The 13,158-nt window shown below is 38.9% G+C and overlaps 1 protein-coding gene across 3 annotated transcripts in view; it reads left to right on the top strand.

Moving 5' to 3' along the window:
* The window catches only part of ENOX1 (ecto-NOX disulfide-thiol exchanger 1), a 156,548-nt gene that overhangs the window by 58,975 nt on the left and 84,415 nt on the right, over window positions 1-13,158 (top strand). The gene's annotated exons all lie outside the window — the stretch shown is intronic.

The raw sequence follows: 13,158 nt of genomic DNA, 5'->3' as shown, positions 1-13,158 counted from the left end.
ATTTCCACTCTGAAAACAAGCACAAAAAATTACCACTGAAAATGGATTATTTTACAACAAATTTCAACAGCACAGTTTCCAGGCATGCAGGTGGGTTGCTGGTGAGTCATGGTTTGTGAATCACAGTGAAAAAGAAATTGCTGTAAGAATATAGCTTGATATAGCAGTTCATCCCTCCATTAAAATCTCTCTCTCTCTCTCTCTCTCTCTCTCTTTCTCTCTCTCTCTCACTACAAGCACTTATCATCATTCAAAAGTTTCACAGTTTAAAATATGTACAATTAAGAGCATTTTGGTCTTGCATTACTAAATTTAGGTACTAGGTGGGCCGTTTTTGAGAAGACATTCCACAACTTGGGAAAAGGAGGTCTTCTCCTTTAAGATGTACCTCTGATCAAGAAGGCATCTAAGAAAAGCTTTGTCAGAAAATCTTAATTTATGGAAGATCAACATGGGAGAGACTCTCTCTCAGATATTTAGATTCCATGCTGTTTAGACCACTGGCATCTTAAACTTGTTATGAAATTAATCAGGTAGACAGATTTTACTACTGGCTTCAAGAGAATGGCCTGGAAAATGTTTTCTTATTTGATCTATAAAAGAGGCTTGTTAAGACTAAGATTAAGACTGTTATAAATAATAGGAAGGAACATAAAGTTGGTTTATCTGATCAAGGCTAAAATAAGACTTCTTTTTTTTTTTTTGCAATGTTCTGGCAACCCTTTATGGACTTTTTGCTGACACCAGTATTAAAAAAATGATGTTTTATGGATTTGCTTATAGATAAGGGATGGGATATGGAGTGAAGAGGTATCCATATACCCTATGGGGGGTGAACAGTTCTTAAATTTGTTTATACTTGTTGTGATGAAGGTTGGAAGTTACTTCTTTATATGTTTCTTTCTTTTTCTTTATTATATTCTTTCTTTCCATTCTCTTTTCTTTCTCTAAGTTTAGTTTGTATTACTTTTTACTAATTGTAATTAAAATTCTTAAGAAAAATTATATTTTAATATTGGCCTCATATATACAAATTCAGCCATATTGTTCAAACTTTTGATTTTGATGGCTATATTTTCACCAGTTGAAGCTTCTGGGTCATCTTCAAAGGTAGCACCTGTGTAACGGTAATCCAGTCCAAGAAGTTACTAGAGGAAGGATCATCACAACTAAACTTGTCATACCCAGAACCACCTGCAGCTGCCAACTGGTGGGAATGAAAATATTTAATACTCTTTTGAGCCAGTACAGTGATCTGGGGCTATGAGAAAGTGTTATTTTACAACATGGCTTCAAAAAAAACGACTCTGTGTCCAATCCACAAACCTGTAACTATAGAGAACTATATTTCAATCTCAAACTGGTTAGGAGACTATATTTCTGGCCCAAATCTTGGTTTGTCTAGTTTTGTCTCATCTTTCAACAAGGACTGGCAGCCTAGAACAGAACCCAAGCAATGAAGGTGATCCTTAAGCATGAACCTGGTCTTCTTCCATCCTACAGGCATGAAACCAATGCTTCCTAGCATCTTCAAGCTGCATTCTTGAAGAGACATAGAGTAGTACTTATTGTCCTTCCATGCAGTGGTGAAGCCATATATTCTCTCTTTTCTATGCTGGTATCCTGGTGAGATGAATGCTTTGCTTGGCATTTCCAGCCAGTTTAATAGCTATTAACATTTAGGTCCCAGTTGCACTAATGTATTTAAGTTTTAATTCAGTATCACTGCACATGACTAATTAATTTGCTTATCCTGCATCTCAGAGCTTGAATTCTCTTTTCCTTTCTGTAGTAAATAAGAGAAGATGGATTGATTTCTGTAATATGGGGCTCCTCCCTCCCTCCCTCCCTCCCTCCCTCCTTCCTTCCTTCCTGCCTGCCTGCCTGCCTGCCTTCCTGCCTTCCTGCCTTCCTGCCTTCCTGCCTTGATGCTGAAGCAGTGATACAGATCGTCTTCCCTCTTCCATGGGGCAGTTGAGGGGTGTGAAATTTCAAGATGGTGTAAAACCTTAAGGCAGATGGTACTTCCTTTTCCATCAGCCAAGATCTTTGTAGAATGGGTTGCCCTGTGCAGGTCAACCTCACTGGTCCCCAAATATAGGGGAGGTGTTGATCTGCACCGTTTGTTTATTTTGTTGTTTATTTACTTATTTTTATCAAATATAATTTTTGAAGGCCACAGTTCCGAAAGAAGTCTTGCTTTGTTCCTTGTGAATGACTTTAGGAAGAGGATGCAAGAGATCCTACTCTGTTCCTGTAATGACAACGTTGGGATTGGCACCCAGATCCTCCTATCAGCAGCAGACTGTTTTAATTTTTGTATGTCTACCCAGAGCCTCATGGTGGGCAGGTGGCTATACACATTGAATGAATGAATGCCTGCTTGCAAGAATTTATGTTCATTCAGATATGAAAAAAGAGCTTTGGAATGAAGTTGTTGGACTCCATAAAATAGAAAACTCTAGAGTGTGGGACTGTATTCAACACTTGAGAAGCACTGCCGTAACTGTAAGTTTGTGTCAATTTTATGGATTGAACTTCTGTAGATAATTGTAGGCTTGGGTCTTACTGTAAGGCTTCACCTTAGTCAATCTCTCTGCAAATAGTTTATGTAGCACTCTTTGAAAGACAACATACTCTTGGCTCCAAGTTGACCTGGAGACTGGAGTCCATCAATTATAGTATCTCATCTTGACGACTGTAATTCTTTCTGTCAAAACAGTTGTCAAACTTCAGAATTTGCCAGCACTGGTGATATAAATCTTTCCTTTCTAGGAACCTGGACTTCAGGGAGACAAGAATGGAGAATTAACAGTAGAGAAGTCATTGATTCCCTGAATGTAAGAATTGCTTTCCAGAATGGAGCAAAGCTAATTTGGGCTGTATGCATGGTGTTTAGCCCAATTATAGATAGCTCTGAATTGACATTTCCATACTAAAGGAATCTTTCCAAACCCTGTTAATCCCTGTTAACAAAGTAGGTATTTAGATGTTTATGGGACTCCTATAGACAATTGCTTTTCATTAAATCCCATTCTCCCCACATAACACTAATGGTCCTTTCCAAAATTCACATTCCTCAGTCATAACTGAATGAAAAAGGAATGTTTTCTTTTCTACTCTTTTCTTATGGTTTATGGAGTCAATTCTTTTTCTTTTGGAATGGCTAACAAAATTTTTAAAATGGTTTCAACTGATTCTGATGAATTCCCTCCTGCGGAAATGAAAAATCTTGAAAATCTTCTTAGTGAAGACAAAGATAAGGTCCTAATCCTAATCCATTAATAACTGTTTATCTATCTATCTATCTATCTATCTATCAATCAATCAATCAATCATCTATTTGGCATACACACACACACACACAAACACACACACATATATATATATATGTGCATATACAGTACATATTCACATATGTTCACTTACAATGAACATACATAATATTTATATCCTATTGCAGAAAAGCATTTATGCAAATCTAAAATATCCAAACTGGGTGCTACAGGAACAACTAAGTTTGTTTATGTATTTGTCCAAATTTGCATATAAATAACAAAAGGAGAGTCAGATTTTTGTACCCAAAAGACTTACCTGTGGACAGGTAGTCCCTAAACTGTTATGTTCTTCCAGAAGTGGGATTGACCAAATGTCCCAGCACCAGAAGTTACTTATTATTCAAATTTCTATTACCGCCCATCTCCCCCCAAAGATACTGTAATACTGTTAAGTAATGATAATTAATATAATTTAGATATGGTGGATCTCTCAGGTTTATTTTCTATAATACTCATATCTTCTTTTATATTCACACGAGCCAAGCAGTTCCCTGCCACCCAATATATATCAGCCAGGGAGGTTTCGGGAGACCTGAAGGTTCATGACTTGGTTGAGAAGGAATGAGCAGGCCTGGCATGTATCATTGAAACCTGGCTGGGGAATAAGGGAGTGTGCCCCTGACAGAGATTTGCCCTTCTGAGTTTTGGGTGCTTCAGCAGCTGGCCAGGAAGGAGGAGTGATGGTGAAGTTGTGGGAAAACTTGGCTGTGGCCAGATCTGCAGGTGACTGACTGGATGTGAGTCCTGTTTTTGAAGAGATAAGTTATGGACACTGCTGGTGTATTGCCCATCTTACTGCTCAGCGACCTGATCTGCTTGATCTGCTTTCATGCTATTAATCCCCCTGTGCTGATGGGTTCAGTCTCCTTGCTCTGCAATGGCTCTGGATATCATGGCTAGCATGCCAACTACAGTATAAACATGTCCCAATAATAGCCAGCCTGACTCATACAGGTGACTATTAGATCTAGTAATCTGCCAACGGTTGGTTCATGATCTGAAAGTAGAGGACATTCAAATCAGTCCTTTGACATGGTCAGATCTTTTTCTGGTCACTCTGAAGTGCTACTGGCCTCTACAGGGTTGGGGGCTAGTTAAGATGGCCTGACCAAGGGACTTTATGATATTGTTGGTTTTCAGTGGAAGCTTGGGGGCTTTTTCAATTATCTGACGGACAATTCTGCCACATATCTTACCGATCTCTCTAATTTTGAGGCAGTAGGGGTGTTGAATGTGATGGTCTCAAATAGCCTTTCCTCTCTGCTGATCAGGAGAGCTTCTTGGTTTACAGAGATGCTCTAGGAAATGAAGCGGCAGAAGAGATGCTTAGACTGGAAAATGAGGAAGGGATATGACTGATTATGGATATAAGCCCAAGTTTGGGCCTACTTCATGGTGATAAGGGTGAGAAAACATAATTAATTCTCTGCCTTTATCTATGGTATAATGTCCAGTGGCATTGCTTAACGTTATCTGCCCCTTTTTATGAGGCTGGTGGGTTGTAAAACCTTCCTACTGATTTCACTAACTTATGAATGAAGCACTTTATGGATAAAATTGCTCCTATCTTCTCAGAGTTAGATGGCACTTGAGCAGAATTCAATTAGGCATCAATGCGGCATTTTCTAAAGTCATCGGAGATTTGTTGATCTTGTGGACTCTTGAGGAAATAGACAGGAACTTCTATGACATGAATTCTACCACTAGTGAACAAGGGTCTTGACTGCTCCTGGCTTGTTCATTGCTGGACATCTCAGCAATGGTTAATACCTTCAATGATGGCATCTTTCTGGACTGCTGTAATGGTATGAGGGAATAACCTTAGAAGGCAGGGGGATGGTCAGATAAGAGGCAGCTTAGGCCACAGCAGGAATGTGGGTGTGGCAAATGTCTCAGAAGGGACCCTCCCTGGTTTCTTGGCCTGTAGAGGTGACGGGGAGAAATGTACTTTCAGACTTGCAAGATTCTATTAATGCAACCTTATAATAAAGGAGAATTAGTTCATCTGGGGGTGCTTCCTGTCTGGATCACCTTGTTAGGCTAACATCAGTCTTGCAGGTCTGAAAGTACAATTCTCTTTGATGATTAGAAAAAATTGATAATAGAAAAAAGAGAGGGTTTTTTTGTAACCGTAGAGTAAGAGGTAATTTTGTGTTTGTACTTATAATTGCTGTAAAGAAAATTGGAAGCTACTTCTTTTTATTTATTTTCATTCTTTCGTTTTGCACTTTGGGCTTTTTCTTTATTTTCTTTCTATTAGTTCTTGTAAGTTTTTATCTTCTTTTTAAATTTCTTAATAAATATTATATTATAATTTGAAAACCTGGTTCTGCCGCCTCGCCTGGGATGGGAAGGCCAACAGCTCTTCCCAGGGGTGGTTGGCGCCGTAGTGCCCTCACCATTGAATGAGAGCTTTTTGCCCCAATGGATCTTATAACTACCTATTTATAATGATAGTTTGCATTGTACATTAGGTTTTATGGTTTTAAATTGTTTAATTTGTTGTAAACCGCCCAGAGTCCCCCTCTGGGGGGAGATGGGCGGTGACAGAAATTTGAAATATAAATAAATAAATAAATATTAAAAAATGAAAGTACATTTCTTCCCGGTCGCCTTTACAGCCCAAGAAACCAGGGAGGGTCCCTTCTGAGATACTTGCCACACTCACATTCCTGCTGGGGGCGCAGCTGCCTCTTATCCAGCAGTTCCCTTAGTTGCAGCCCTTTCTCTGTCTTCCAAGGTTATTCACACATACCATTACATCTGCCTATGAAGTTGGAAGCACTATATTACAATGCTTAAGCCCTTTCCTGCACATGAAGTTCCAGTTGGTAGTAGTCAAGAAGGAATAGTCAAATCTAGGTGGGGTGCCTCATGGATTGGCCTTCTTCTCCATTTTATTTAACATCTATATGAAGCCTCTAGGAGAGGCCATCTGCTGGTTGGGCATGAGGTATCATCAGTATGCAGATAGTATCGTTATACATCTCCACCCCCGGCTAACCTGTGGTGGTGCAATATACTGTAGACTCTGACCTGGTGCTTAGGAGCTATGGGATGAGATGAAACAGGCCCATACAGAATGCCAGAAAAATGGGAGTGGTTGTTTATCCAGAAACCACCTGGCTCCATATTAGCTCCAGCTTTTACACTGGGGTGCCTCTGAAGCCTCCTTTGCAATTGCAATTGGTATGGAATATGATGGCTCCCCTGCTGATGGAACAACATTGGTTAACCTTGGGTTTCCTAGCACAATTCTAAGGGACTACCGATGAAGCCCATTCTGGCTCTGGTCCTTATTATCTTAGGACCATCTTCTCCAAGTAGAATCTGTTCATGTTATATCTTCAATCTGGGAAAGCAGGAATGTTGTGGATATCTTCTTCTCAAGAAGCTAGAGGGAGGGCTGTCTACTCCTTATGGAATAGTTTGCCCCCCGAAGTTTGAATGACTTCCTTGTTACTAACTTTCAGGAATGAGGTAATAAAAGTCCTCTTCCACCAGCCTTTCAGCAGCTATGAAGTTAGATATGGAGGAAGTCTCTGTTACAGCTATTTTTACCTGGTTCTATTTTCACTCTTTTATGATTTTATAGGTTTTATTTATGTATGTGGCTTGTCTTTATGATTTTACTGCACTGTTTTATTATAATGAGCCACCCAGGGACTTAGGGTTGGGAGAGTGGATAAGTGCTTTAAAATAAATAGATAACTATGCACTCACTGGCTCTTAATAGACATTATTTTGTATATATTTTTATATTTTTGAGTTGTGGCCTGCATCACAAAAAAATCAGGGATGTGCTGATTTCAGCATAGAAATTTGATGCAGGTTTGGTTAGAAAGCGTAATTTGGGTATGATGGCATTAAAATGTCACACACACACACACACACACACACACCATTCTACTGCATCTGTAGTACACAGCTTCTTCCTTTTTTTCTGATTGTTTTGAGAGCATTTTTAGCTAAATTGAATAAATATCAAAGGCATCTTGCTAATCCCACCTAAGCACTTTAGCCACTTAAGGACGATACATCCTAGGGACTTCAGCTGATGACTTCAATTTATCTACATTCCTTGCCTCACTCACACGATTTAACTGCCCTACTGTGTTATAAGGCTAATATTTCCCAATATATCTTTGAGAAACAGCACATTTTTTCATCCCTGCCATATAATTTGAAGAAAAATGATTTTCAGTATTTTACTTATTGACAAGACAAAATGCTGCATCTGGCTAATGAAAATTTTACATGACAGTAGATAAATCCACAGATGTTTGCTGATGAATATTTAATGGAGCTTATTGTATGGGCCTTCTGCTGTATGTGGCTGTTCAACTACAGCTTTGTAAGAAGCATTAAGCCTTTTTCAATTATGAAACTTGGTTGCATTTATATATTCATCCCCTTTTTCACTGCAAAGAAAACTTCGCTAGCTGGTTTAAGCAATGAGATTAACAGCCTCCCTTTTATGCCAACCTTCATAAAACTCTTTAAGTCACAACCCAGTTAGGAAGGCAACAACTGAGAAAAGGATGAAAGGTGTCACATTTTTTCATTTTTAAGCTTTATTATTATATTGACAACAGGAAAAGACAGAAGACGAATATTGTGAAATGATGTTTTGATGAGTCCAAACATTACAAAGGAGAAGCAGCATCAAAGGGCCCATGCAGAAATCCCAGAGCTAGGTTCCAGGTCCCAAATGTACAATGTCTTGTCTCAGCCTCCAAGCTTCTCAAATTTTGAAATTGTTTCTGCATCCTTCCTTGCCATTATAAATTTCTTCCGTGTGCAATTGTATTCCTGGTCTGCTGGGCTTAAAATTTTAACGATTACTAGATCCCAAAGAGACCTTTACAGTGAAAAAGGGCATATAGATCTAGATCCAGCAAAGAAAAAGCAAGACTGTCTCGGGATGCCCCCTTTTTGTTATTCAATGGAGTTTTATAATAATGCTTTATTTTCTATTACATTTGTAGTTATAGAGCTAAAGATCAGAAGAGGCCTATCATTGGTCAGTGTCTGGGGATCATTGTGAATAGGCTATGAATATTAATTGTGTGATTATTTGATGTCCCTGATAGAAAATAGGCTACACATTGGTTACATGAGAAGCATCCTTCTCACTATAAGTGGACTTCCGGGTAGCAGAGATTACACAGCCGGTTTCTCTACATAGATTTGTGATGTCATCATGTCTGACATAAGACACTGAGTGGGCAATGGGAGTGGCAGTCTTAACAAATCTGCAGGATATTAGCAAAGCCTGGGGAAAGTTGAATCAGATCTGTGCTTTGACATGAACTGGGCTTGCTATATTTGAGCCTGGTAACCACTAGATGGCAGCAAAGAGAAACAGAAAGTTCTTTGCTGCCATCTACTGGTCACCTGGCAAAAATATGGCAATTTTGCATGGTCCTGTCTACCATCACTAAAGGTGGGACAGAAACTTTAGAGTGGAGCTGAATGACAACTGAAGCAGGAGCAAAAAGGGTGGGTGGCTAAAGAAGAACTGTCCCCAAAGAGAGTCTTCCAGATGATCACCTGGATGAACATGGAGAGTATTAGGCTCAACGTTTAGCAAAGAACAGCTTAGAGAATGAGCAGTGCATCTATGATTGAGTATGGTAATTCTAAAGAAAAAGTGAAATATAGATTTCAGGTTCAGATAAGCTTAGTTTCCACAGTCATATATTGTGAGCAAGTTGAGATGATTAAAGGAACAAATACAGATATTCAAATATAGTACATTAAAGCCAACATATCACAAATGTATGAGAACGTATTGTGATATCTTTTGGGAATCATAGTATGTTCTGTCTATCAACAGAACATACTACTGGCTTCTCTCTGGGTTTCTGATTCCTGCACTATGTTACAGATTTGCAGCAGGTTAGTAGTTAGGTTCACAAATCAGCTCTCCTGAGGCAGCACTCCCTTCCTCCTATTCTGTTCTGGCACAATGAGGAAAATGCTAGAGTCCACCACCATCTTCATTAGAAGTTCCCTCTGGAACTCAGTGCAGGCTTCAGAGCACTAAATTATTCTCTGCTTCCCATGTCAATTTCCATGCCTACTGCAGTCCTAGGAAGCCAAGATAGAGTAATTAGAGCTATACTATGCAGGGCTTTCTAGATTTCAGTGCTGGCCCTGGTAAGAAGGAGATTACCAGACCAGTAATGCAACTAGTTAATTTTAATTTAATTTAAAGATTTCATGCAGGAAACACTTTAAACTAGCTCTTGTATAGCTTCAGATTTGATCTCCAAAAGACAAAAAGATGCAGCTGCTTTAAAGTTTTGCAAGTAGGTGCTGTGTTTATGTACCAATGCATTCTGAAGGCCATTTAAGGGATTGACTGTGAAGTGTCACACAGCTCTTATTCACATGAAGGTAAATGTGATAATTTGGAGAAAAATGGAGAAAAATAAATGAAATGCCTCACTTCATTGGATTAACTTTCTCTTATTGTCAATCGCCAGAGGCCAAAAAAACAGATTGGAAGGCTTTGAACAAGTGAGAATTCTGGCCAGGGGGCTTGGCAAAGGGAGGTGGCATTTACAGGGAGGAAAAATACAGGCCAGATCACCAACTGATTCTGAAGCTTCTGTCCCACCTTTAGTGATGGTAGGCAGGACCATGTAAAATTGCCATATTTGTGCCAGGTAACCAGTAGATGGCAGCAAAGAGCTTTCTGTTTCTCTTTGCTGCCATCTAGTGGTTACCAGGCTCAAATATAGCAAGCCCAGTTCATGTCAAAGCACAGATCTGATTAACTTTCCCCAGGCTTTGCTAATATCCTGCAGATTTGTTAAGACTGCCACTCCCATTGCCCGCATTTTTAAATATAATTGAACAGGATTGTATTTGTGCCATGTACGTTCATGTTACCAAGTTATGCCAAATGAGAGAACTGTATTCATATCTCCTCCAGGTAGGTACACTGGCCTCATATATTTTCCCCATGACAACCCTGTGGGGTGTGTTGAGGTGAGAGATGGAGACTGACCCAACGTCACTCACTGAGCATCCCTGGCTGAGGATGGACTAGAACCTGGGTCTCCTTATTCCTAGCATATCCCCTTAACCACTACATTGTGCTGGCTTCCTGGGTGGAAAAAGGCCCCTCATGAGCTTCCATGGCTGAGGGTAGACTAGATCTGGCTTCTTCCCAGCTGTAATTTGGCACCTTAACCACTACACCACATGGGATTTTGATCTAATGCCTGTCATAAATGGTTTCAAACTATACAACTGTTTCATACAATGGAGCATTTCAGTTCTACCTCGTAAGGCTCATTTACTAGCTATAGCTGCTTCTGATAGTAATTACTATAAGACATGAACTGCAATAATTCTTTATGTAAAATTAGTGGATGTTTTTGGCTAAGGAGTACAGTCGTCCAGTTTAACTTTTAAAAATTGGGTATATACTTGTTTTTTTAGTTGATGAGGTATTTACCTGTGAACTCATATTTAGCTCCCCTTTCCTATTTTTAGAACAAACATAATAACCTGTATCAGTTTATTAGACTGCTCTAGCACTGCATAAGGGTTTAGAATTGATGCTGAGACCTGTCATTAGAACTTTGAGTTATTTTCATAGGAAGACATTTCAAAGTTCAAGAGTTTCATAGTTTAATATACCCACTTAAAATAGCCTAAAAATGGTAATGCACCTTTTTCTTGCATCTTCAAGAAAATGTTCTACTTGAGCCTTCTACCATTAATTAATTATACTGTACCCAGATTGTTGATTAAGTTCAGTGCTCTTTGCCCTTGTAATAGGTACAACAGAGGAATGATTAGAATCTAAGTTATATTGTTAATAAAATAGATTCCTTAGTGATAACCCTTTCATGTTCTCCTGTTCTTATTCCAATTAATTTAATAAGGTTATGAAATACAAAACTTGAATGTTAAGTATATGTAAATTGGTATATCATTTAGCAGTTGGATTCACCGTACCTAGGACAAGCTGTAACAAGAAGCTCAGCTTAGGTATCTGTCCCAGTTGATATTACTGTATTGAGAGGGGTGGATAGACAGGTTTTGCTTTGGTGGCTAAATGTCTGTTCCCTTTCCATCCGTCATATTCTAATGCTGCTCCGACTGGCCTCTGCATATCAACCAGGAGGAACAGGAGCAGGCAGTAAAAGATCTTGCTTCACTGTGCTTGCCATCTTTCATCTTTATTTTTTAAAATTGATTTTATTGTAACTTTTTTTATTGTTGTGAGCTGCCCAGAGTTGTTAAGAGCTGGGCGGCATACAAGTTTAATAAATAAAATAAAATAAAATCTTGCATGTACAGGTACTCCTCATTTAACAACCATTCATTTAGTGATGGTCTGGACTTACGACAGTGCTGGGAAAAACGACTTATGACTTGCAACCCTTGCAGTGTTTCTGAGGTCACATGATCACAATTTGGGTGCTTGGCAACCGGTTTGCATTTATGACTGTTGCAGCATCCTGTGGTCATGTGATCTCCATTTTCGACCTTCCCAGCCAGCTTCTGGCAAGCAAAATCAATGGGGAACTGCATGATTCATTTAACACCCACATGTTTTGCTTAATGCCCACGTGGTTTGCTTAATGCCCTCCCGAAATAAGGTCATAAAATCAGGATGGATTTGCTTAATGACTGCTTTGCTTAGCAACCAAAATTCTGGTCCCAATTGTGATCATTAAGTGAGGACTATCTGTATCTTGGTCGCACTAAACTGAAAGCCATTATTATATATTTTTGTTGAAAGCCGTATTATAATCAGTTATTTTCAGGAATGCTTTTAAAACATTAAAGTGGTAGAAAAGATATCCAGCACCCCACCCCAGAAAGACATTTTGAAGGAGGGCACTGCACTCTTTGTTGCAGATACACCTTTTGTATTCCTATTGGTATTTCTTTAACACTGATGGCATAAGAAGAACCAATTCCATCCTAATAAAAATAGAAATTGTCATCCTGTTTTTTCTGTAGAAGGTACCAGACTTGTTATATAGGGCTGATGCTGGTGGGATTTCCTGTAGTAGAGACATGTCAGTTTTAATTTCTTAGGAATGGCATCTACTTTTTGATACAATAAGGTAAGACAATGGAGTCAGCAGGAAAAAGGAGATGAGAAATCAGAAATATAGCTGAAGGTGGCCCATTTTAAATCTAAGTAGGCTTTAACTTAACACAAGGCATAAACTTTAGAGTTATACAAGCAGTGATTGTTACACTCAGCAGTTGCAAAGAAAGAAGTTAAACTTTGGGAAAACAGGAGACGTCCGTGGTCAGTATTAAGAACCAAGTTAGGGGATAGTACAGAATTCAAATTTGCGAACAGCTTGTAAAATTCACATTGCCCAATCCATAATACAAGCAAAAGATCTTCAGTTAGATCCAGAATAACCTTCCTAAATAAACACAGACAACACAGAGACAGAGATGATCATGAATGCTTATGAGATCATAATTAAAAACAGTGGAAGGATAACAATTTACCATTGCAGCAGTAACACAAACTAGAGTCCTATTGGTGCAAAGGGGAGAGAATTCACTTTCCAGAGAAGAGTTTCTCTTACATTTGCAGATATGACGATCCCGTTGCCAAAATGAAATACAAATGTTTTCTGAACTGACTGACACAGTTTGCTTCTCTAGTGAATTTGTCAGTTGTGGGGCTCCAGAATTTGATTTGCAATATTTTTATTTTAGTTACTTATAAGGCCTGAGTGACATTTCAGTTGCAGTTGCTTGGCAGCCACAAATGTTATCTTTTTACTTGAAAATGTAATATCTGAAAGACAGAGAGAGAGAGAGA

The sequence above is a fragment of the Candoia aspera genome, chromosome 5 (assembly GCF_035149785.1).
Source record: "Candoia aspera isolate rCanAsp1 chromosome 5, rCanAsp1.hap2, whole genome shotgun sequence".
NCBI lineage: Eukaryota > Metazoa > Chordata > Lepidosauria > Squamata > Boidae > Candoia > Candoia aspera.
Note: the sequence above shows the minus strand (reverse complement) of the source record. Positions and strands in the feature narration are given on the sequence as shown.